The sequence below is a fragment of the Vicugna pacos genome, chromosome 6 (assembly GCF_048564905.1).
Source record: "Vicugna pacos chromosome 6, VicPac4, whole genome shotgun sequence".
Classification (NCBI taxonomy): Eukaryota; Metazoa; Chordata; class Mammalia; order Artiodactyla; family Camelidae; genus Vicugna; species Vicugna pacos.
Window position 1 is genome coordinate 70368332 of NC_132992.1, and position 23243 is coordinate 70391574.

At 36.0% G+C, this 23243-nt stretch overlaps 1 protein-coding gene across 14 annotated transcripts in view; it reads right to left on the reverse strand.

The window, feature by feature from the left end:
• Nucleotides 1-22528, reverse strand: part of NUMB (NUMB endocytic adaptor protein) — a 156348-nt gene extending 133820 nt beyond the window's left edge. For 6 of the 14 annotated variants that reach the window (XM_031679203.2, XM_031679206.2, XM_031679202.2 and 3 more), the window contains exon 1: nucleotides 22413-22501. The gene's annotated coding sequence lies outside the window, so the exon portion shown is untranslated. Of the gene's footprint in view, nucleotides 1-22086; nucleotides 22248-22412 lie in introns of those variants that run through there. The other 8 variants (XM_031679210.2, XM_031679207.2, XM_031679209.2 and 5 more) reach the window with 5 other exon arrangements.
• Between the last annotated feature and the right edge of the window lie 715 nt (nucleotides 22529-23243).

Consider the following 23243-nt stretch of genomic DNA (forward strand, 5'->3'; position numbering starts at 1 on the left):
ATGGTTGTGAAAGATCAGAAAGGCTTCTAATCAAGATGGTACAGTAAATTCACACAATTAACAATATATAAATGTATCAAATATATACACAAACAATGCATAGCTGGCTCAAAAAATAATATAAATATCTCTCTGGCAGTGAAAATAAGGAACATAAATGCAAAAAGTATGTGGTGCTGAAGCCAGGGGCCCACTAGGCTCCTGGTACAGAAACAGGCAGTGGCAGGCTTCCCTGGAAAAAAGGGACTAAAAGTGCTCCATATGAGACAGAGAACTTAGAAGACTTATCAGAGCTCGATCATAGCTAGGGCTGGGTAGGGCTCCCTTATAAGGAAAACAACTTGTCAACTCTGCCTGGGGCTATGGCTTACAGGAAATAACTCCCAGGAAGGCTGCAGGATACAGACAGCTTCAAAACCAAGAAAGAAACCAGGCCACCTGCTGTATCTGTGACTGGGTCTGCAATATCCACAATATCACCATATCTCTGAGGGGCAGGAACTCTAAGTCTGGTTCTAGAACTGGGGTCCAGCGGCAAGTGTGAAACTCCTATACAAGGAGGAAGGTGAACATAAGAGGGACAGTGAAAGTTGAGTCCTATGAATAGAAGGCCACTAAAGCAACAAGTTTATACTCTATAGCACAAGGAACTATATTCAATACCTTGTAGTAACTTATGGTGAAAAAGAATATGAAAATGAATGTATGTATGTTCCTATATGACTGAAGTATTGTGCTGTACACCAGAAACTGACACAACATTGTAAACAGACTATACTTCAATAAAAATTTTTTAAAAAGAAGACAACTAAAGCTGCTATTATATTCTGAATGACATTCTATTATCTATTTCCTGAATGTATAATTATTTAGTCTGTTTCTAGTGCTTTCTCCTATCTTCTCAGTGTTTATAAAAGAAATCCTCATTACTTATGGTAACCAGAAAGAACCTAAACTCTTAAACCTTTCTACCTTCCCAACAAACCAATAATCATAATAATCTGAAAAGATTTTTTTTAATGCAATGAAGTTACAAAAGCTTATTTCTAACTGGCAGCCTCTGACAACTCCAAAACCTAGCATCCAGTTTTCCACGGTTAAAGCAAAGTGTCTTTATAACTTGTTGACTACGTCTAAGCAAACTCTAAGTGATGTAGTATCTCTCAAATTTAGCCTTCCTATTATCAACCAGACACAGGACTTTCCTACCACCAGGAAGGGAGTGGTTTCCAGCTTTAGGAAGACACAATTGAAAGGTTCTGAAAAGGAATTAAAAATAGTCTGTAGAAAGAATAACTTAAAATAAAAAGTGTGTTTTAGAAAAACAAACAACAAATTAGGACTCTATCACTTAAATTCTAGAACTAGCTCTGCCACTAATTAGCTGTGTGTAACTTTAGCTAACCTAACCCAGGCTTCAGGTTCTTTTTTTTTTTTTTTTAACATTTTTTATTGATTTATAATAATTTTACAATGTTGTGTCAAATTCCAGTGTAGAGCACAATTTTTCAGTTATACATGAACATACATATATTCATTGTCACATTTTTTTCTCTGTGAGCTACCATAAGATCTTGTATATATTTCCCTGTGCTATACAGTAGAATCTTGTTAGGCTTCAGGTTCATCTGTAAAACAAGGACACTGTATAAGTCTCTTGGGCTTTACTAACTAACATTGTAACAGTCTTTTAAATATATGATAAGAATGTTTGCTAAATGTAGACAAATTCAGCATTTACTCTTTTTCTGGAGCTTCAAAGAATTTCACAAATGCCAATGATGCTTATCCACCACTTTCTCCTCCCAAAAAGTTACATAAGCAAAATCTAAAAACAAACAGAATAACATTTTCTTGAAATAGTTTTCCAAAATATTCTTTTATGGTAACATATATACTAGAACGTTAAGTATAATATATATACTAAAATTCACTTAAAAAATTTTGCCAGGGAGGGGCGGGATTATGTTTGTTCGCCTGTTTATTTAATGGAGGTATCGGGGATTGACCCAGGACGTCATTCATGCTAGTAAGCACACACTCTACCACTAGCTATACCTTCCCCCTCTAAAATTCACTTTTAAGTGTACATTTCTGAGTTTGAAAAACACAGTCATGTAACTACCACCCCAATCAAGACATAGAACAGATATAGACAATATAGAACACCACAAAAAATTCCTTCCTGCCTTTTGCAGTTAGACGTCCCCCCACACTGCACCCTGGCAACCACTAGTCAGTTTTCTGTCCCTTTAGTTTTGCTTATTGGAAAATATCATTAAAATGGAATCATACAGTATGTGGCCTTTTGAAGTCTGGCTTCTTTCACTTAGCATAATGCATTTGATATCAACCCATGTTGTTGCATGCAATGCCAAACAGTATTCCATTTTATGAATGTACCAAAGTTTATCATTTCACCAGCTGAGGTACATTTGGGTTTGTTTCCAGCTTTAGAATTAGCAGTTAGGTTTCTATGTGACTGTTAAGTTTTCATTTCACTGGAGTCAATACCAAGTGAAACTACTGGATCATTACTGTAACCAGTAAGTCTATGCTTAACTATACATAAGAGTCTGCCAAATTGCTTTCCAAAAAGACTATACCAACAATAAATAAGTTTTCTAATGGTTTCGAAAAGTGAGTTTAGATCTTATGTCACAAATTTCATAGAAAGATCCTAAGTAGATCCAGATATTTATCAGAGAAAATTATTTTCCTGTGTCCAATTTATAGAAAACAGAAGTTAACACAGAAAGTTGACTTGATAAATATTGATAATGGATAAATACTGATAATGATAAATATCCATACCTATCAAGTAGACAAAACAAATTTTAATAGACTTTAAAATATGTCATGTTTGAAATCACACTCATAAGCTCTATAAGTCCTTAACTCTGTGTGTGTGTGTGTGTGTGTGTGTGTGTGTGTGTGTGTGCGCGCGCGCACCACACACCTGCGTCTGTTTTGCTAGAATGCAGATTTAAACTGTCGATTTAGAATGGAAGATTCCAAGTAGTTAAATCTGCACAAATTCTAGTCACTTGGTACATAAATGAAAAAGACTTGATCTTTCCAAACTCACTTGTTCAACTGGCCCTCAGAAATAATTCTTAGTTCTTAATGAGACCACCTATTCATGAAACCCTTCACTTTCTCCCTTCTCCCTATCAATCTCCTAGTTTCACTCTCATTTTTATCCAGTTTATATTTCACAGTCCATCCGTATAATCACTCCTTGAACTCAATTCGGTGTTTCCCATGTCTCTCTCTAATACTCTCCTGGCAGAAATCCAGCTAACCTTCTCCATGACTGCAACAGACCAGTGGAATACTGAAGAAAATCACATATCTAGGCAGAATGGTTACTGTCATAAATTCACAATTAACAACCTCAACCATAGCAATATTATTGTCAAACCCAAGTTCATGTGCCTGACACACAGTGAGGCCAAACAACCTAAAATGTTGGAATTTTGAGCAGAGAAAAGTTTACTGCAAGGCCCAAACAAGGAGAATGGGATGGCTCACGCTCAAAAGGTCCACCCAAACTCTCCAATGGTTTTCAGGAAAGAATTTTTATAGGCAAAACTGGGGGGAATGCTGCAGGGTGTGTGACCCTCCCCTGACTGGCTGGTGATGAGGTAACAGAGGGTGTTCCAGGAATCTCTACTATCAGCTTTGCAGTTCCAACCAGTCTGGGGCCTATGTGCTCAGGTTCATCCTGAAGTTACCACCCTCCACTTGGGTGGAGGCCTTAGTTCCTACAGAACTGAGATATGTATCAAATTGTTATGCACATCTCCCTAGGAAGAACCAGGACCCTGCCCCATTGCTGTACTATGGTTTTTTCTGCATTCTTTCACTCCGCCATTTAGCAACTGTTAGAATTTGTCCTTTGGAGCTCAGGGATGGTCTAGCAGGCTGAAAGCCTTTTTCCTACAAATAAGAAACAGGGACACAGAAAGGCCTCTGTGCCTGGCAGGGTCCCACAGGGTCCTGCTCAGTTTCAATATTGCTCTAAAAGCTCCCTGTAGTTGCTGCTTTATACTTTTTCCTCATTCTTAAACATCTCACCTGTCCTCTCCATTTCCTCCCACTTCTTTAAAGCACTTTCATGAAGAAACAGGAAGCCATCAGATGAAAGCTTCCCATTCTTTCCACAATCAAATCTATAACAACCCCCCAAGCTAAACCAGTCATCTCCTTTTCTCCTACTTTAAAATGAGTAAGCATCTGATTACTATTAAAGGGCCACCAAAGTATGCTCTTTCTTTTTCACATAAAGATTTGCTTCCTTCCATAACTCTCTCTCTCCTATATTATCAATCTTTCCTCCACTAGCCAAGATCATTCCTATTATCATATAAAAATGTACCATTATCTCCCATATTTATATGTTTTTAAAAGTATCCCATCATTCCCTACACAGCTATGCTCTACCTCCTCCCCTATTTCTCAGTTACCCTTTATAGCCACACTTTTCAAATAAGTATTAGCTCTCAAAGTCTCTAATTCTTTATCTTCCACTCACTATTCAACCTGCTCCAAACTGGTCCCCCTTCACAAATTCAGTGAAACTGCCCCTTAAACAGACAGTACATTTAAAGGGATAAATGAGGAGAGGGTAAATGGAGAGACTATTTACAAAGGTATGGGCAGGATTAAGAAGACTTCTCCCCACCTCCCATCCTCTCTCTCTCCACACATATATACACACACACACACACATATATATATACACACACACATACACATACATATACACACACATACACACACCAGAGATTAGCAATCAGGAAGCTATTAACTCCTCTAAACTCACAGAAGGTACAAGGGTACAAACTCTCACCTCTCTGAAGTCTTAGTTTATCAGAACCAGAAAGACACCTGTACCCACAAGCCTGGCTAGAGAAATACAGCCTTTGCTCAAACGTCAGCCAGGTAGGAAGGAGGAAAGGGAATAAATATCCTAATTTCTTTTTCCTTCTGCAGTCCGATCTCCTGCCAATTGTACCTTTACAGGCTAAATGCAACCTAAAGTCAGAAGGCAAAGAAGACGGGGTGATGTAATCAAGAGAGGGCAGCCTTCTGAGGCACAAAGCAAGGAAAAGGGCAAAAATAAATCTGAAGGGACATTCTGAGAATAACCAACACAAGATCACCAATAATTTCCATTTTGGTAAATCAAATGGGCACTGATCCTCTCTTCTCTCTTGGTTTCCATGATATGATAAATCCTGGTTTCCCCCGTCCTTCTTCACCAGACAGCTACATCTGGAATTCTTCTAAGCTCAGGTCCACAATTGATCTCACTCTTTCCTCATGGCTGTCAGTCCCATGTATAGAATGACAATTTTCAGCAGTGCCTCTCCTTAAACTCCAGCCTCCCATATCCCAACATTATCATTTAGATGTCTCTTGAAAATTTACAGATCTGAAACAATGATTCTCATTTTCTTTAAAAAAAAAAAAAGTTTCCCAGTCCTCCTTTATCTCAATAAATACTAAGCCAGAAATCTGAAATAATCATTGATTCCTTTAATTCCTTTTTCTTCTTCACATCTAATTCATGAGAAATCTTGAAAATTCTGTTATCTTAAATCCATCCACTTCTATCTCTACTTCCACCACCCTTCTAAATTGCTCTTCCTGCTTTCCTTCTTGCTCTCTTCCCCTACAATCTAATTATCAGACAGTAGCCATAATGATCTTCTTAAAATCATATTTATATTGTCCTCTGTATAAAATCCTTCAATGGTAACCCATTACATTTAGAACAAAATCCAAATCCCCTACAGCAACCTACAAGGCACTCCATGATCTGGCCTCTTTATATCTAGTGTCACCTTAAAAACCGTTCTTCCTCAACTCACTAGAGTTCTACTGTAATGTTTGATAATGGTAGTTAGGAAATAGGAAAACAAAATTTTCAGTGAGTGTGATATAGAACTAAACTTCATCCACTATATACATAAAAATATGAAATATTTTCAAGTAAATGAAAATGTCCTTTCTAGGTCTGAATTCCAAATTATGGATATAATGTAGACAACTACTTTTAAAGTAAAAGGTGCTCATTAAAAATGTTTCATCAATTTCATGTGGAATTTATCATGACTTTCAAGGTGGTTTTAAACTATCTGTCTAAACAACAATTTTTCAAAAATCCTACTTACTCTTTCCAAAACTGTAATCCAAAGGGAGTATGAAATGAGGTGGGGAAGAAGGGAGCATTCAAGATACTTAGTATTACACCCAGCCCAAGGTTCAAAGTAATTTAATTAAACATTTCCAAAAGGAAAAGCCAAGTATTTTAGTGGTATTCTCAAAAGTCAAGAGTCATATTTTTACTGGCATTAATTTGTTCACACTTTGTTATCCATAAGCTTTATAGAGCCTAGCTGGCTGTTGTTCATTACACTCATTCAGTAAGAAGGTATTGATTACTGAGCAGTATGACAGTATTACACACAAAAATCACAGGATTTTTAAAGTTAACAGAGAGAAAAAAAAAATCAAGATAATTTTAAAGAATAACAAAGTGGAAGAATGAGGCTTCACCATACCAGATATCTGAATTTATTACAAAGTGACAGTAAGTAAAGGCAGTGTAGTACTGGCTCAGGGACAGGCAAATAGAGCATAAGAACAGGTGTATGTGCATGCAGAATATGACATGTAACTTAAGATCTTCACTGTAGATCAGTGAGGGATGGATGCTACTCAGTAAGTGATGTTGGTACTACTTATTTTCTACATGAAAAAAATTGAATTATATTCATTGTATTAGTCAGTATAAGTTTTAGAATAATTTAAATATTTCAGCATCAAAAAAAACTTAAAAGATCATCTAATCCAATGCCTTCACTTTGTTAAAAAAGAAACAAAGACCCAGAGAAACTAAAACATTTAGCCAAATTATAGTGTGACAGCACAGAAAATAAACCCGTATCTCATGATTTATTCATTCAAGAATTTACATTCTCTCATTTAATATACACAAAACACTTCCCATCCACCCCAACTTCTTTATTTTACCCATAATATCAACAATGACACCAAATTAGAAGTGGAGGAAGCCACAAAAGATGTGGTTAAGGAAAAAGCCAATACTTCTTTTATTTTCTTCCATCTCCAAACCTTCTTTCAAGGAAATTGGCCAAAAAATATAGCCCTCTCCTCAAAGATTAATCTTGTCTAAGCCCAAACTAGTGACAGAGTTTCACGGTTTCAATATGCAGTGGATTCAGAAAGAAAGAAAAGAATTCTAAGAACTGCGATTCCTGTGTCAATACATCATAAGTATATATGAATATCAAGTATTTAGTGCTGTTATTAGGTCCAACATTTTTCAGGCACAAGTTCCATCAACCTCCTATCTCACTCAGTTTGTTTCCAGATGATGTTAAACATTTACATTTAGAGATTTTTACAAAGACCAGTTAAACAAACACTGCTGAAGACTGTCTGAAAATAGCTGCTCCAATTCCAAGACTCAATTAAGGTATAAAGAGAAATGACATTTTCTCTAGGAAAGCACTCAATCTCAGGTTACCAGGGTTGTCCTCCATCTGTTAATTCAGATAAAACTTCCCTTCCATAAATCACCACTCTGGGATACATGACAAGAGTGTTGATAGTGAAGAGAGAAAGGCAGGTAGAGAACTTATCTGCAAACTTAGAAATCCCAATTTAAACTCTGGCCACCAACTACCATACAATGATGTGTTGTATAAAGAACATCAAAAAAATTTTTTAAGAATGCAAAACTGATTGTATTTGATTTAATTACCTTAGCACTGAGGGGTAAGAATATGAGTTCACCACTTGCTCTATGATTTGGGGCAAATTGCTTAACCTCTGTACTTCAGATTACTCAACTGGAAAATAAGGATAAAAGTAGTACCTACTCTCATAGGGGTTATCGTGATGATTAAATTAGTGCATGTGAAGCACTTAAGAGCAATGCCTGGAATAAGAGCATTAGGTGCTGCTAGTATTATTATTATTATTATTACCTGATACCCTTCCTAGACTATCAGTTCTCAAGTGTGACTCAAATACAGAATAATTTTCAAGCCAGATTATGCAATTTTAATGTTTCTGGATCAATGATTCAATACGCCAAATTCAAAAAGCAGCTCTACAAAATAGTCCTGAATATTTCTTTTGAATCATTTACTTATCAGTCAAAGTTCTCACAAATATTAATCAACAGCAAATATTTACTTAACTCCAAGAAACCTGCACACCTTATCACTCTGATACGGAACTTCTGAAAAATCTTCTACTTGAAATGTTTTTTATTTTACTTTTAATTACAAATTACTCTGTGGTCTTACAATCAGATTAATAAGTCTGAACCCTGCACTGAACCCTTTATTAAAGCATTTACTATCAACTGGCAAATTTGCCTTTGTAAAAGATTTTAACAAAAGAAAATAAGTGCTCAACACCTTTACTGGCAAATTAAATGGCAGTTAAAACCATTCTAAGATACCACTTTATACCCACTAGAATGGCTAGAAGACAGAGAGACTAACAACCCAAGTGGTGGTAAAGACATGGAGCAACTGGATGTCATACACTGCTAGCAGAGAACCATTTAGCAATTGCTTATGAAGTTAAACATACATCTACCCCTATGACCCAACAATTCCACTGTAAGGTATTCAACCAAGAGAAATGAAACATATGTTAGCAAAAAGACTTGTACAAGAATGTTTACAGCAGTCTTATTCTGAACAGGCAAAACCCTGAAATAATGCAAATGTCTATCAACAGGAGAATGGAAAAACAAAGTTTAGTATATTCATAAAATGGAATAAATACTATGCCACTTAGGAAGTTACCTGTTGTTTACAAAAATGATTTGAATTTATTGTTCAATGAGGATGTCTTATTTTTATTTTCTTAAAATTCTGCCTCATTTTAAAACGCATTTTAAACCCCTAGTTGAAGATAATTTTTATTCTGAAATTTAACCTTATTTTTTGTTTAGTAACTTACTTGAACTTTCTTGCATTTGAATATATTTATATATTTTTTCTTATGCATTCTTGATCCATCTTCATCCTGAGTAGAGTGCTCTCTCCAGAAATTACTCATATATAAAAACAAGACTGGCTTAAAATGCCTACTGTGATGGAAACAGTGCCTTAGGGAGATAAAAACTGGACTTGAGGTAAATTAAACAGTTAACAAACTGGTTTACAGAATTTAAAAAATGCATTAAAGGCATTTTATTTAAGAGAGTGTACCACTGGTGTAATTTTCTATTGGTTATGGTTAACTTAATTTTAAAAAATGTACAAAACAAAATGAATTTCAAAAACATGTTAAGCAAAAGGTATCAGATAAAAAGAGCACATATGGTATTATTCCATTTGTATGAAAATCAAAAACAATCAGAAAATAGTTGCAGGGAAGAAGGGAAAACTAAATTGAAAGGGACATTAAACAACTTTTTGCTGATCATTTATATAAATTAAGTCACAGCTCTGAATATTATCCATCCCTAGATTCCATGTAACAATTGGAGGTCACTCCAAAAAAAAGGGGGTGGGGGGGACATTTAAAGATTAATGATCATCTTTAAAATATTCCACTAGTGATCAAATAAATACAAATCTCAGAAACCAGGTACTATTTTCTCCCTATGAAATTAGTTAGTATTTTAAAATGGCAAAGGTATATATCTCAATCTTGGGGGAGAGTATAGCTCAGTGTTAGAGCACATGCTTAGCGTGCACGAGGTCTGGGGTTCAGTCCCCAGTACCTCCATTTAAATAAATAAATAAACCTAATTACCACTCCCCAAAAATCAATGCATTTCAATCTCACGCATTACTAATGGAAATGTAACTTAATACAACCTTTCTGGAGAGCAACTGTGCAATGTATGCATATTTTGGATAATTCCATTTATAGGAATTTATCCTAAGAATACAGAAATGTGGGGGGGAAGACATAGCTCAGTAGTACAGCACGTGCTTAGCATGCACAAGGTCCTGTGTTCAATCCCTAGTACCTCCATTAAATAAACAAACTTAATTAACTTCTCCCACCCCTCCCCAAAAAGGAATATAGAAATGTGGACAAAAACACGGGTTTAGCAATATTGACTTAAGTTTTGTTTATAATAATTAGAAATTAATAATCTAAATGTGAACACTATGGAAACTGGTTACATAAATGATAATATATCCATTATTGGTATATTCCTCAGCTGTTTTAAACTGTTTCCAAATAATTGTAAAGATATTAAAATGTATGTTAATAAAAGCAGGTTTTAAAATCATGTATTTAGTAAAATATATATGCATGAGGAAAAATTACAGACAATAAATGTTGATATCATTATAAAATAGTAATTAGGGGTCAACATCATAGAAACTAGGATTATATTTCACAAGTGTCTGGGCTTCATTGTGAGAACACAAGTAGATACCCCTAACTAATTACGCCTACTGGAGGGGAAAACAAAAGACCAAAAGAATAAGAACATTCATTAAAGGAACACACCATTAGTATTCTTTCAGTTATGAACTGCCAACTTATCAAATGAAGTCAAAGTCCTTTGGGATATGCTAACAAATCTAAAATAAGAAAAAGTTACAGAATTCAGTACAATGCAAATATATACCAGTCATGTTTAATTTGAGCTAGAGAAAATAATTAGATGATTTAGTAATTTTCCACAGGACTGAGCTCAGTTCTTTTACAAAGCAACAAAAGGGAAAGGCACAGCAAGAAGTCAAGCCAGCAACCTGATTTCCCAGGAAATTAGTTCTTACTTGGCGAAGTACTGGCCTCATATTCTAAAGAAACAGAACTCTACAAATAGAGATGAGACACATAAAATCCAAATACTCTGTAAAAGAGGTATACTTTTCCCTTTGCTTATTATAAGACCTCCAAAAGAGAATCATTAATGTCTATTATGACATAGGAAAAAAGTCAAAAGCCCAGTTTAGGGTTAACTGTTCAATAAAGAATAAGTTACAAAATGATAAGTAAATCTCACAAGTTGTTAAATAATTGTATTTTTACTTTATTAACTTTTAAATAAAAAGAAAAATATCATGCTATTTCAATCTTCAACTAGGATCATGTAGAAAAGAAAACTTTGATATTATTGATAGTAATTCTGGATCTTAAATTTAGCAAGGTTAATAAAAATACTTATAATTTCTCTATAATGTTTTCAGTCATCATTACAGAACATTTTCTTGAATTTCCAATTTAAAAAATAATGCCTTAGTTTGTGATCTTCCTTCAGAAAAAGGACATGTGTTAATAATCCAAAAAGTCTTCTTAAGATAAAAAGGTAATAAGGTAGGTGAGTTTAAAAAGGAAAAGGGGAGAGAAGAGGGGCAAGGAGAGATACGACAGAATTTTTTTTTCCTTTAAGTCACATATTCAAAAAGCTGACCCTCATTTCCATTAAATGGTCCAGCACTGAAGCTTCTGTAAAACTATGGACACAAGGCTTCCCAGTAGGCAGAAAAATGGCAGCTGTACTTCATTTAATAGTCAAGTTTCAAGTAATGTAAAGATGAAATTAGACAACTGTATATTTATATCAGTGGGTTCATTTATAACCCTTTCTTGCAATTCGTAATTGCTTCCCTCAGCACCATGACCCCAACTGTGACACTAGACCCAAAAGCCAACAAATTGCCACTTCGAAGAAATAGTAACAAAGCAGAGAATTTCATTAAACTTGCCTAAGAAGCCAATAAACAAAAAGTAATGGTCTCGGGGAGAGGGTATAGTTCAGTGGTAGAGTGCATGCTTAGCATGCATGAAGCCCTAGGTTCAATTCTCCAGTACCACCATTAAAAAATAAACAAATAACCTAATTACCTCCCCCCAAAAAAATAAATAAATAAAAATTGAAAAAAAAAATACGTAATGGTCTCAATAAACGGTGGAGACAACTGGATAACCACATGTAAAGAATTAAGTTGGGCCCCTTAGCCGCACCATACACAAAAATTAACCCAAAATGGATAATAAAACTGACTGTTAAGTGCTAAAAGTATAAACTCTTAGAAGAAAACATAGGCATAAATAGTCATGACCATGGATCAGACAATTATTTCATAGATACCATACCAAAAGTACAAACATACTGCTTTATCAAAATAAAGTTTTGTGCTTCAAAGGACACCATTAAGAGAGTGAAAATACAAGCCACATATTGGGAGAAAATATTTGCAAATCTTATCTCTGATAAGGGATATATATTCAGAATAAATAGATTTTTAAAAAACTCATAACTTAAAAAAAAACCCATTTTTTAAATGGGTAAGAGATTCAAATAGGTATTTCTCCAAAAATATACAGATGGTCAATAAACCCATGGAAAAATTCTCAACATCAACAGCCATCAGGAAAATGCAAAACAAAACCACAATGAATTATCACTTCTCATCCACAAGCATGACTTAATCAAAAAACAGATATTAACACATGTTGGTGAGGATGTGGAGAAGTTAGAATGCTCATTCCCATTGCTGATGGGAATATAAAATGGTATCGCTGCTTTGGAAACTGAGTTACCAATGGCCCAGCAATTCCACTACTAGATATACACCCAAGAGAAATGAAAACATGTATCTGTGCAAAAATGAAAAAGAATGTTCACAGCTTTATTTGAATAGCCAAAAACTGGAAACAACCCCATGTTAGCATTATAGATTTAAATAACTGTGATATATCATATATTGGAACAGTACTCAGCAATAAAAAGGAACAAATTACTGATATACAAAATAATATGGATGAACCTTAAGCTATTTAGACAGAATGAAAGACACGAGACTTCCCTCTCAAGAGTAAACATCATACAATTCTCTTTATATAGAATTCTAGAAAATGCAAACTATAATGACAGCAGTTTGTTACCAGTGGGAGTGGAAAATGAGAGATGGATTACCAGGGGGCACAAGGAAATTTTTAGAGTGGTAAGTAACATTCCTTATCTTGATTGTGGTATATATAGAGATTTTTAAAACTCAGTCAAACTGTATACTTTAAATATGTGCAATTTCATTATGTATCAGTTATACCTGAATAAAATTGTCCCCAACAATGCATATGCTATGCTGTGGGAACAGAAGTATACTAGGGTTTCAGAATTGGCACATTTGGGTAAGAAAAGGGTAGAAAAAGTAAGGTGAGAGCTTTTAAGTATGATGAACCTTTCTAAAAGTCAAAATATTAACTGATCCCTACATGGTAATAACTGAATTTTCAGCATCCACTGATGGAACAAATAGTGAAAACAGCCAAAGCCACAATAAATTCAGTCTAAATAAAGATTAAAAATTCATCTCAACATTTATTTGAAAATATATATTCTTCAAATATGTAAGTATATGTGTATGTATGTACAACAGTAATCAATTCTAAATATATATATAACTATATAGGCATATATATATTTAGAACTTATTACCTTTGTCTACAGATAATACTTGATGAGCAAATGGATTTGAGAATGCTTTACTAATTGCAGAAAATATCCACCCCAAATCAAAACAGTTGCAGGTAACAGATTAAGAACTGCTAATTGGGATATTCAATGCCAAGGAGATTCAACACTTAAATATTAAATAAAGTAGAGTCAAGTCTAGCGAAAAATTTATCTAAGAGGTTCCATAGCTACACTACATAATCCAAAAGAATTTAGGGATTAGTTAAAACAACACTAATCTGAGTGTAAACAATTAAGAATTAACTGTGACTGAAAAGCAAAAAAACACAGCTGAACTAAAGATTCAAGTTTTTCCACAAACTGGACTAAACATAACACAACAGGGTCAAGAAGAATTCAAGATTGCTTTGAATGTCTAAATGAAGCTTCGGTTTCATAGTTCACTAAGACTCTTTTACAGTTCATGCAAAAAACACAGAAAAATCTTTTGCCTCCTATCTGATTTATTCACTTTACCTCCTATTTGCAATTCTGGATCCTTACAACAGTAGCTAACATTTACTAAGCATTTACTATGAGCTAAGTACTGTGATAGATGCTCTATGCGAATTATCTCATATAATTCTCAAAGCAATTTACTTTACAGATGAGAAAACTGAAGCTAAATTAACTTGCCTAAGGAAGTAGAATTAGATCTGAACTCAGGCAATTGAAGTTCATTTAGGTGATGTCATAAACTCAGCCTCCAATCAAGGTCTTCCCACCATTCATTTGGTACATTTATGTATGTCAGAAAATACCAAAAAAGATAAACTCTACTTCAAACAATTTACAGCTTTATGAAGAGATTAAATCTAACATCGTAAGATGTTTTTTAAAAATCTTCAACAATATGATAAAATACCAAACTGCATGGTTTCTAAAATTAAGCTATAATATAAGAGAAAGATATCATTAAGAAATAAACAGCTTTTGGGACCTAATGAAACTAACAAGCTTCTGCACAGCAAAGGAAACCAGAAGTAAAACAAGAAGACAACCTATGGAATGGGAGAAAATTTTTGCAAATGAAACCGACAAAGGATTGATCTCCAGAATATATAAGCAGCTAATACAACTCAATAAGAAAAAAATAAACAACCCAATCCAAAAATGGACAGAAGACCTAAACAAGCAATTCTCCAAGGAAGACATACAAATGATCAAAAGGCACATGAAAAAATGCTCAACATCACTAATTATCAGAGAAATGCAAATCAAAACTACAATGAGGTATCACCTCACACCAGTCAGAATGGCCGTCATTCAAAAATCCACAAATGACAAATGCTGGAGAGGCGGTGGAGAAAGGGGAACCCTCCTACACTGCTGGTGGGAATGCAGTTTGGTGCAGCCACTATGGAAAACAGTGTGGAGATTCTTCAAAAGACTAGGAATAGACTTACCATATGACCCAGGAATCCCACTCCTGGGCTTGTATCCAGAAGGAAATCTACTTCAGGATGACACCTACACCCCAATGTTCATAGCAGCACTATTTACAACAGCCAAAACATGGAAACAGCCTAAATGTCCATCAACAGGTGACTGGATAAAGAAGATGTGGTATATTTATACAATGGAATACTACTCAACCATAAAAACAGACAACATAATGCCATTTGCAGCAAAATGGATGCTCCTGGAGAATGTCATTCTAAGTGAAGTAAGCCAGAAAGAGAAAGAAAAATACCATATGAGATCGTTCATATGTGGAGTCTAAAAAACAAAAACAAAAACAAACAAACAAAAACAAAGTGTAAATACAGGACAGAAATAGACTCATAGACAGAGAATACAGACTTGTGGTTGCCAGGGGGGTAGAGGGTGGGAAGGGATAGACTGGGATTTCAAAATTGTAGATAGATAAACAAGATTATACTGTATAGCACAGGGAAATATACACAAAATGTTATGATAACTCACAGAGAAAAAAATGTGACAATGAGTGTGTATATGTCCATAAATGACTGAAAAATTGTGCTGAACACTGGAATTTGACATAACATTGTAAAATGATTATAAATCAATAAAAAATGTTAAAAAAAAAAAGAAATAAACAGCTTTTGATGAACCATGTTAATGTTAACATTTTTAGAAATGATGACCAGTCACACAAATTAACATTTACAGTTCATTTTCTTGCCAATATTTTAAATACACTATTTAGTACCATAAATAGTGTAAGAGTAAGGAAGACTTGGCTATCATAGGAAATATCATCTTTTCATACTACCAATAATGAATAATTTTCAAAAATAAGAATGAATCTACTCTTTAAATAATTAACCATTCAAAAATTATGTTCATTGATGAAATTGAAAGTCCATTACAACATGAATATTATGGAAATTATACAGCTGCTTTCATCAGAGACAATTTAAGAGATAATATAGCTTTTAACAGCTTTCTGCAGATGTAAAAAGATTTTTCTTTCACCTTTGCTCAAATCCTTAACTAAGAGAGGTACAGGACTTAACTTATGAAATAAAACCTAATTCTACTTGAATAGTGAAGAGGAATGTATTAACTGCAGAGGAAGACAAACAGATCCTTTCTAACTGGCATTTAGAACTAATTTTGAATCATTTAATCTATAACGTTCAACTGTTTTTTCTAGCAGTAGAGTTAACAGTTCCCACTGTTAATGAAAACTTATACATACCTGGAAGAGGATCGGGTAATATGCTAGAGATACACCTGTGCCCACATGATAAAATATTAGCCTCATGCTTTTATTCTCAACATCATTAACGAGGATAGTATAAGCTCCACTTTATAGATGACAAAACTGAGGCTATGAGATGTTTAATAAACTGCCCAATTAGTCAAATAGTAAATGACAGAGCAAGGATTCAAAAACATGGTCATACAACTATAAAACTTGGATTTTTTCCATTCTATCATTCTTCCTCAGAACACAAATAATGCTTTTTTCAATTTCATAATATGGTAGTTACAAATATACTTCTATCATCATCAGGCTATTCTATGGTTCTATGAGATTCTAGGTTGAAAAAAAAAGTTTACCTTGATTAAATAATACTGGGAGCTAAAGTTCCTTACAACAAAGTTGGCTATATTAAAATAATTAAGTAAATAAACCCTCATAAATTATGCAAAGCAGCACCACATGAAAGGTACCTAACAAGTACTTGTACACAACTGACCAGCACAAAAGTACACTTTTACTTTTGTAAGACTGAAGGTAGCCAAAGTCAATCTTAAAAATAAAGATATGAATTTTGTTTTTTTCTGTGTTCTTGACTTCCCTGACTTTGCCTTTATTCAGGAGCCAAGTAGTGTTTTACTACTTTAAATCCCTCTTCTTCACTAACTAAATTGGAAAAAATCTGATAATCATCATTTTCCCAATTAACTATATACACCTTAACATAAACAAATTACCACAGTTAAGATTTTGCTATCTAATCAGAGAACTCAAGACTCTGATCCTGAATGTAATGTATCAGCACGCAAGCAGGGAGAAAGAGTTTTGGTAGGGAGAGAAAGGAAATCACTGAACATTAATTATTGACTTGATTAATCCATTTAAAATGACTAGGAATCTCTTCCTATTGCCTAATTCCAGACTCCACTGGAAAGGACAAGTGGGAAGGGATTGGCCCAGTTGTAATTGCTGGGCACCTATTCCCAAGAGCTGGAGAAACAGAGACAAGTGTCCAGCATTCTAAACCCATATGATCCTTGTCCAGGCTTCCATTCTCTAGGACTAGCAATTCTCAGTCTATTTATTTGTATTCTAACATGCTTTCCTGAGTGGAAGACAAAAAAAAAGAAGAATCATAGCAAGTCGAATGAAAAATATGTCCACGTGAGACTGCTGCAAATAGGATCATCCTCCTTTACATATGTCACTCCAGGAAAACTGCCAAGAATGGCTCACTCCTCTAGACATACTTCCTGTAGATGCTCCAGACTCCTTAAACACATGTCCATATTCTCCTCATTCTCCCTTAGTCTCAAACCTCCTTCTGCTCCAAGATTTCCAAGTGCATATTTTATATTCTCAAAAATATACAGCAATATCATTATGACATCCTATTTATAAGGACCTATGTCTCAGATCTGAACATCCTAAAGCCTAATATAGAACTTCTATCTTTAATAATGAGATTTCCAATGTTATATGATTGAATATAAATTTTCTTTACAAATTTTCTTTTATTTGCAAAAAAAAGTATATTTCTTTGCAAATAAAAGATTTTTTTATAATGTCAAGATAAAAAAAAGAGTAAAAAATTTTAATTTAAGGACTACAATATGTCCAAAAAATCATATATAAGTGTTCAGAAATGCAGAACTCAAGATACATTTCATACAAATAAAAATTTATTTATTTTTTGAAAGGAATGCATTTAATTGACATATCATAACACATAACAAATTGAGGCATCCACATAAGGTGATAGGCCAAGGGACAAAAAGGAGTTCTTCACTCTGAATGTAGCAGACTTTATCGGAAATGGCCACCTGTGAATTTCAAAAAGTTGAAAATTCACACTAATTACACCAGTGTCCAAGCAAACATCTTGAGGAAGCTACCCTTAGTTTAGTGTACCCTTAGTTTAGTTTAGTGGAACCACAAGCAAGTGAGCACAACAAAGGAGAATGAAATGCCAAGTCTATATAAACATGTTAGTTGAACAATGTGAGCACAAAATTTGGAATAAAAAGAAAATATTTCAAAATATTATTATCCCTCTTAAAGAGATGACAAAATACTAATTAGAATAATCATTCACAGTCCAGAGAGCAAAGGAAAAAATCATAATTTATTAAACACAATAGATGTATTTTAGCAAATCCAAAATAAAATGTAACTTTCCAAGTACTCTAATAAAAGATTTTTTTTAAGGTAATAAGTTTACCAAGAGACCTTTTCTGATAAAAGGAATTCTCCCAGCAAACTAAAAACCAGGCACAGGGGTTTCGTACTCTTACAGAACTAGATTTTCAGGCACCAATATTTCCATTAGGATTTACCGTATGGGTAGTCAGAGAGCAAGAATCAGAGAAAGCAGATCAGAAGCTATTTATAAAAGAAAATAACACTTTACAGAAATAGAAAATAAACTTAATTAACTAGTGTTAATTGAACTTCCATTTTTTAAATCATTTACCTGAATAACCCATGAAATGTGAAATTGAGCCTCACTAAACTGTACAGCCAGGAGCAGTTTCTTTGGGATTTAAAAACCACCATTTATTCAACTACAGATTAACAAATCTCACTATAAAAAGGGTTGAGCAATCAGAGCTATTTGTAGATAAGATGATTAAATTATGGGTGAATAATAAGTCAAGTGAATAAAGTCCATTTATTAAAAAGCAAGTCAGTAATCAAACTGGTTAATGTTCACAATTATGAAGGAACTTTTATATTTTTCCCACACGCGATTATACAGATTTTACATTCCACTATCAGTTAGCAAAGAACTGAATGATCTACACAAATATGCCCACCAACAGTACAGTGACTTAGAGAACAACCACTTTGGTGGTAGGGATACTCTATTTAACTCAATATAAGGAATTCAAAAGCTTTCATCCTTGGAACTTTTTTCACAAAAAAATCAGTAAATTTGTTTTATGAAAGACTACTTATGTTTTTCAACTCAAACATGCAATGATTACATGTTTTGTAGTCTTCCAAATAAAATTTAAAATTTTAACATAAGAATCTTAAATAAAACTAAGATTTATTTTTGAAAAAGAAAAAAATTATCTAAAATTTTTGATGCAAAGCTACTCCGTAAGTTTCTTCATAGTTTCATAAAACACTAGTGAAAAGGTTACATAAATCCTCTGGATTAATGGGGAGCTGTAAGAACTTCTTTCAGTTTTCAGTCTTACTTTCTCTGTTTTTACATCAATAAAAACAGATACAAATCAACTATTTCTAAATATAAACCATCTAGTTTTTTCATAGAAGAAAAATCAAACCAAAAACAGCACAAAACATACACATATATTCTTAATATAGCTTAAAATTATCGTAGATTAGTTAGGTCCCTCAAACAAGTTCAATTTACAACATATGCCACATCCAGTTCATCCTCAAGGGAGAAAACCATCACAACAAAAGCTCCTGCTTAATCAACTATTTTTTGTAATTAAGATTCTATCCCAGGTGCATTTTACAGTAGAGTGTTATCACTACTTCTTCTCCCTTTAAAAACCTAGAAATCTAAAATACACAAGTAAAGTATATCTGGTTCTCTTAAAAATGCTTCTACAGTACATATTTTGTATTAGGGCCATGAAAAGCCTTAAAATACCTTTACTCTCTACAAAGGAAACACCTTTTTGCTTTTCTCTTTTGAAACGTCTTACTTGGTTTTCGCTTATTCTCTATACATGAACTGTTCTCAAACCAGTCTGTTTCAGTGTTGACTGTTTACTGTCAATATGTCTGTGTATACTTAGGTTTCTTACAGACAGTGTTTGACAGTAGAGTGGTAAAAAAGAAAGGGTATATAAGAAGGCATGAGTGAAACAAAAGTGGACTACGCTGGAGAAACACCACTCTACTTCATTTCTCTGCCTCAAATTCCCTTTGGTCCTCATGCCAAATAGTATCAATATCTAGAAGGAGGCCCAACACAGTATGTGATAAGGCAAATACAGAAGAAACCAAATCAGAAACTGAAGAAATTTAATAGAATGTATCACCACCTGAGAAAGAATTACCACAAAAAGATAGGTAGGTAGATAGGTAGATAGATAGATATAAAACCCAGTTCCTAGATGCCCCTACTGAAGGGTTGTTTTTGCTGCACTGTATGGCTCAACACAGTTTTTCAAACTCTATTAACTGTAAGAAATATATTTTACATTGTGACCTAGTACATACAACATGTATGAGCAAGATTTCCAAAAACAATATTTTTCCCTGCCGTGTGCAATGCTAGTCTATTTCATTTAATTTTCAATGCTGGTGGTAAACTACTAAGTTGATTTTAAAAGTTACTAATAAATCATGATTCACAGTTTGAAAAACAGGCTTAAAATATGGTAGTCCTTACATTAGGATCTTTTTTTGCAGTTTGCCTCTACCCATCTCTAACAGGGTATGCAGGTATTTTAAGAATTGCTACATTAAACTGTTTTCATTAAAGCAAGTGATTCTTAAAGTGTTGTCTCCTGACCAACATAAGCATAAGATAAATGCAAAATTCTCAGGCCCCCTCTGTAGACCTACAGAATCAGAAACTGTGGATGGGGCCAGCAGTCTGTATTTCACCTGGAGGTGATTATTTAATCACTTCTGGTGCAAGTTTGAGAACTGCATAAAAAAATTCAGGTCTTTCTTTATCCTCTACACATTTAATAATCCACTGCTTTCTCTGTGCCAGACACTATTCTAAAAGTTCCACAAATATTAACTCGTGAAAAAAAACGACACTAAGAAGTAGAAACTATTGTTATCCCTATTATACAGATGAAACTTCAGCACAGAGATAGATTAAGTTGTCTAAGTTAGTTGGTGGAACGAGAATTCAAACTTATTTCTAATTTGGCGAGGGTAAGCTTATCCTCTTCATGTCTCTCCTCTTTCTCATCAAATTCCCGGTCCTACTTCTTTAGTTAAGCTACTCCTACCCTTTCCCCACTGAAATTCCCCATCCTGTCAATGTTCTTTTTTTTTTTTTTTTTAACATTATTGCTGTCGTCCTAAAACAAATTCCTTTTCTAAAGCACTGTAATTCAAGTCACAACCTTGCTTTTAGGATCTTTTCTCTGGTCCTACACGGCATCTCAATATTAAGCGTCTTCTATTTCTGAAGTCCTTAGAACCTGTTAATGGCCCCATGTTAATTTCTCACATCTGTCTGGCCAGCTTCCACAAGACCACTACTCTCTTCCTGAGCAACTTTCTCGCTCCCTCCTACTCCGCCCTATCTCCTACTCCCTTCCTACAAGGAAACTACTTCTCCCCGCCCACCCCCGTGTCATTTTGCTCCACTTCTCTCCAACAGAGAGAACTTCGACTCCGCAGCTAGACTCCTCACCCCAGACTCAAACACAGACTACCCCCTCGAGGATTTTTTTCCCCTGGTCTCCCGAGGATCCTCAGACGCACGAGTTCCCAGTCCAGTCCTGGGTCTCCGATCCCAGACCAGCGGTGGGGGGAAGGGCGCTCCAATTCCACCCCAAGCTGTTCAAGGTCTCCACCGGTCGGACCCTCCGAAGACCCGCAGCCTCTTAACTCCCCAAGAGCCCTCCTCCCTCGCGACAGCCGCCTTTCTCAGGAGAGTCCTCAGCCCTCTCCCTGCCTTTCCTCGACGCCCTCGCTCGGACCCCGACCGCTCCCTGTCCCCCACACTCTGGCCGCCCTCCGTCTCCCCTCTCCCTTGGATCCGGGCCACTCCCAGTCTCCCAGCACCGCAACCCCCCAACCAGCTTTCTCCGTTCGGGCCGCTCCCAGACTTCCCGAGCTCCCCTTCTCCCTCGCATTCAAGCTGTCCTGGGCATTCCCGAGTCACCCCGCCTTCCGACCAGGTCGTAACCGGTCACCCTGGGTCACCCCCCTCTCTGGGACCCCAGCTGCTCCCGTCTCCCCGGGGACCTACCCCTCACACACCGGCTGCCGGTTAGTGCCCCAGACCCAAGCAGCTGGGCGTTCCAAGGGACCTCCCGGCCTGACCTGCTCGGGTCTGGCCCCAGCCTACCCTGCCACCGCGAACTCCGCGGCCAGGAGTCGGGCTGTTCTCCCACCAGCCCAGTCAGCGCGAACTCGCCGCCGCCGCCGCCCCCGCCCTGGCTCCCGCCCCAGCCTCGGCCCGACCCGTCCGCAGTCCAGGCCCCCCTCCGCTGGCCTTCGCCTCTCCGAGCACCGAACTGGAGTTTCCGCACTGTGACTGCCCCCAGACCTCAGGCCCACGTTACTCGAACTCACCTGCCGCTGCCCCCGACCAACTCCAGCGCCACTGTTCTCTACCTCGGCCGCCAGTAGCCACCAAGCGCCACCACCTCCCCCATGACAACAGGCCCACCCTAGTTCACATTTCCTACCTCTCCATTGGATAGTGAGGCGGCAGTCCTCTGTTCTGATTGGCTTATTTTACCCGTCCGTCATAGCTTCCTTACCGCCCCTTTTCCTGGACCCGGTATTAACCCCCTCCCGGACTTGGAGCGTCCTAGACGAAGCTTTAGTTGTAATTGGTTGATAGTTGGGAAGTTCGAAGTTCTGATAGGCTGCGGAAAGTGTCTGTTAAGTCAACTGGCAAGGGATGTGACGGCCATGGTTGGTTCGAGTTTGGGCAGTTTGGTTGCGCAGTAGAAAGCAAGGAAGGGGCAGACGCTCACGTCCGAGGGGGAGGGTTAACTCTTTGTTGTAGAGTTGACTCTTGGAATCTCACCCCTTTCTCCAGCTGCCTCCCTTTAAGAGGAAGCTTATCACTGCTAGCTTTCCCAGAGGGTAGTACTTAAAAAACAGCAACATCAGAGGTTGTGTTTAAGAAGTGTTTCCAACTCCTTGAGAGAAAAGCACTATATAGATTAAAGTTCCCCCTTCTTTTCTTGAGGTCCCAGGGTGCCAAATTTCCTTGAAGTTCTTTCCAGAAGTCTCCATTCTAAAGCACAAAGCATAACCGTTTATTTAGCAGAAGTCAGTCCACTTTGGTTGCAATTATAAACGTCGTTAATAAACTGAAGTAGTATATTGATTGTTCTCCAGCTTCCAGACTTACCCTGGCTGGCTGCGAAGTGACCAGGCAGCCATCAGCAA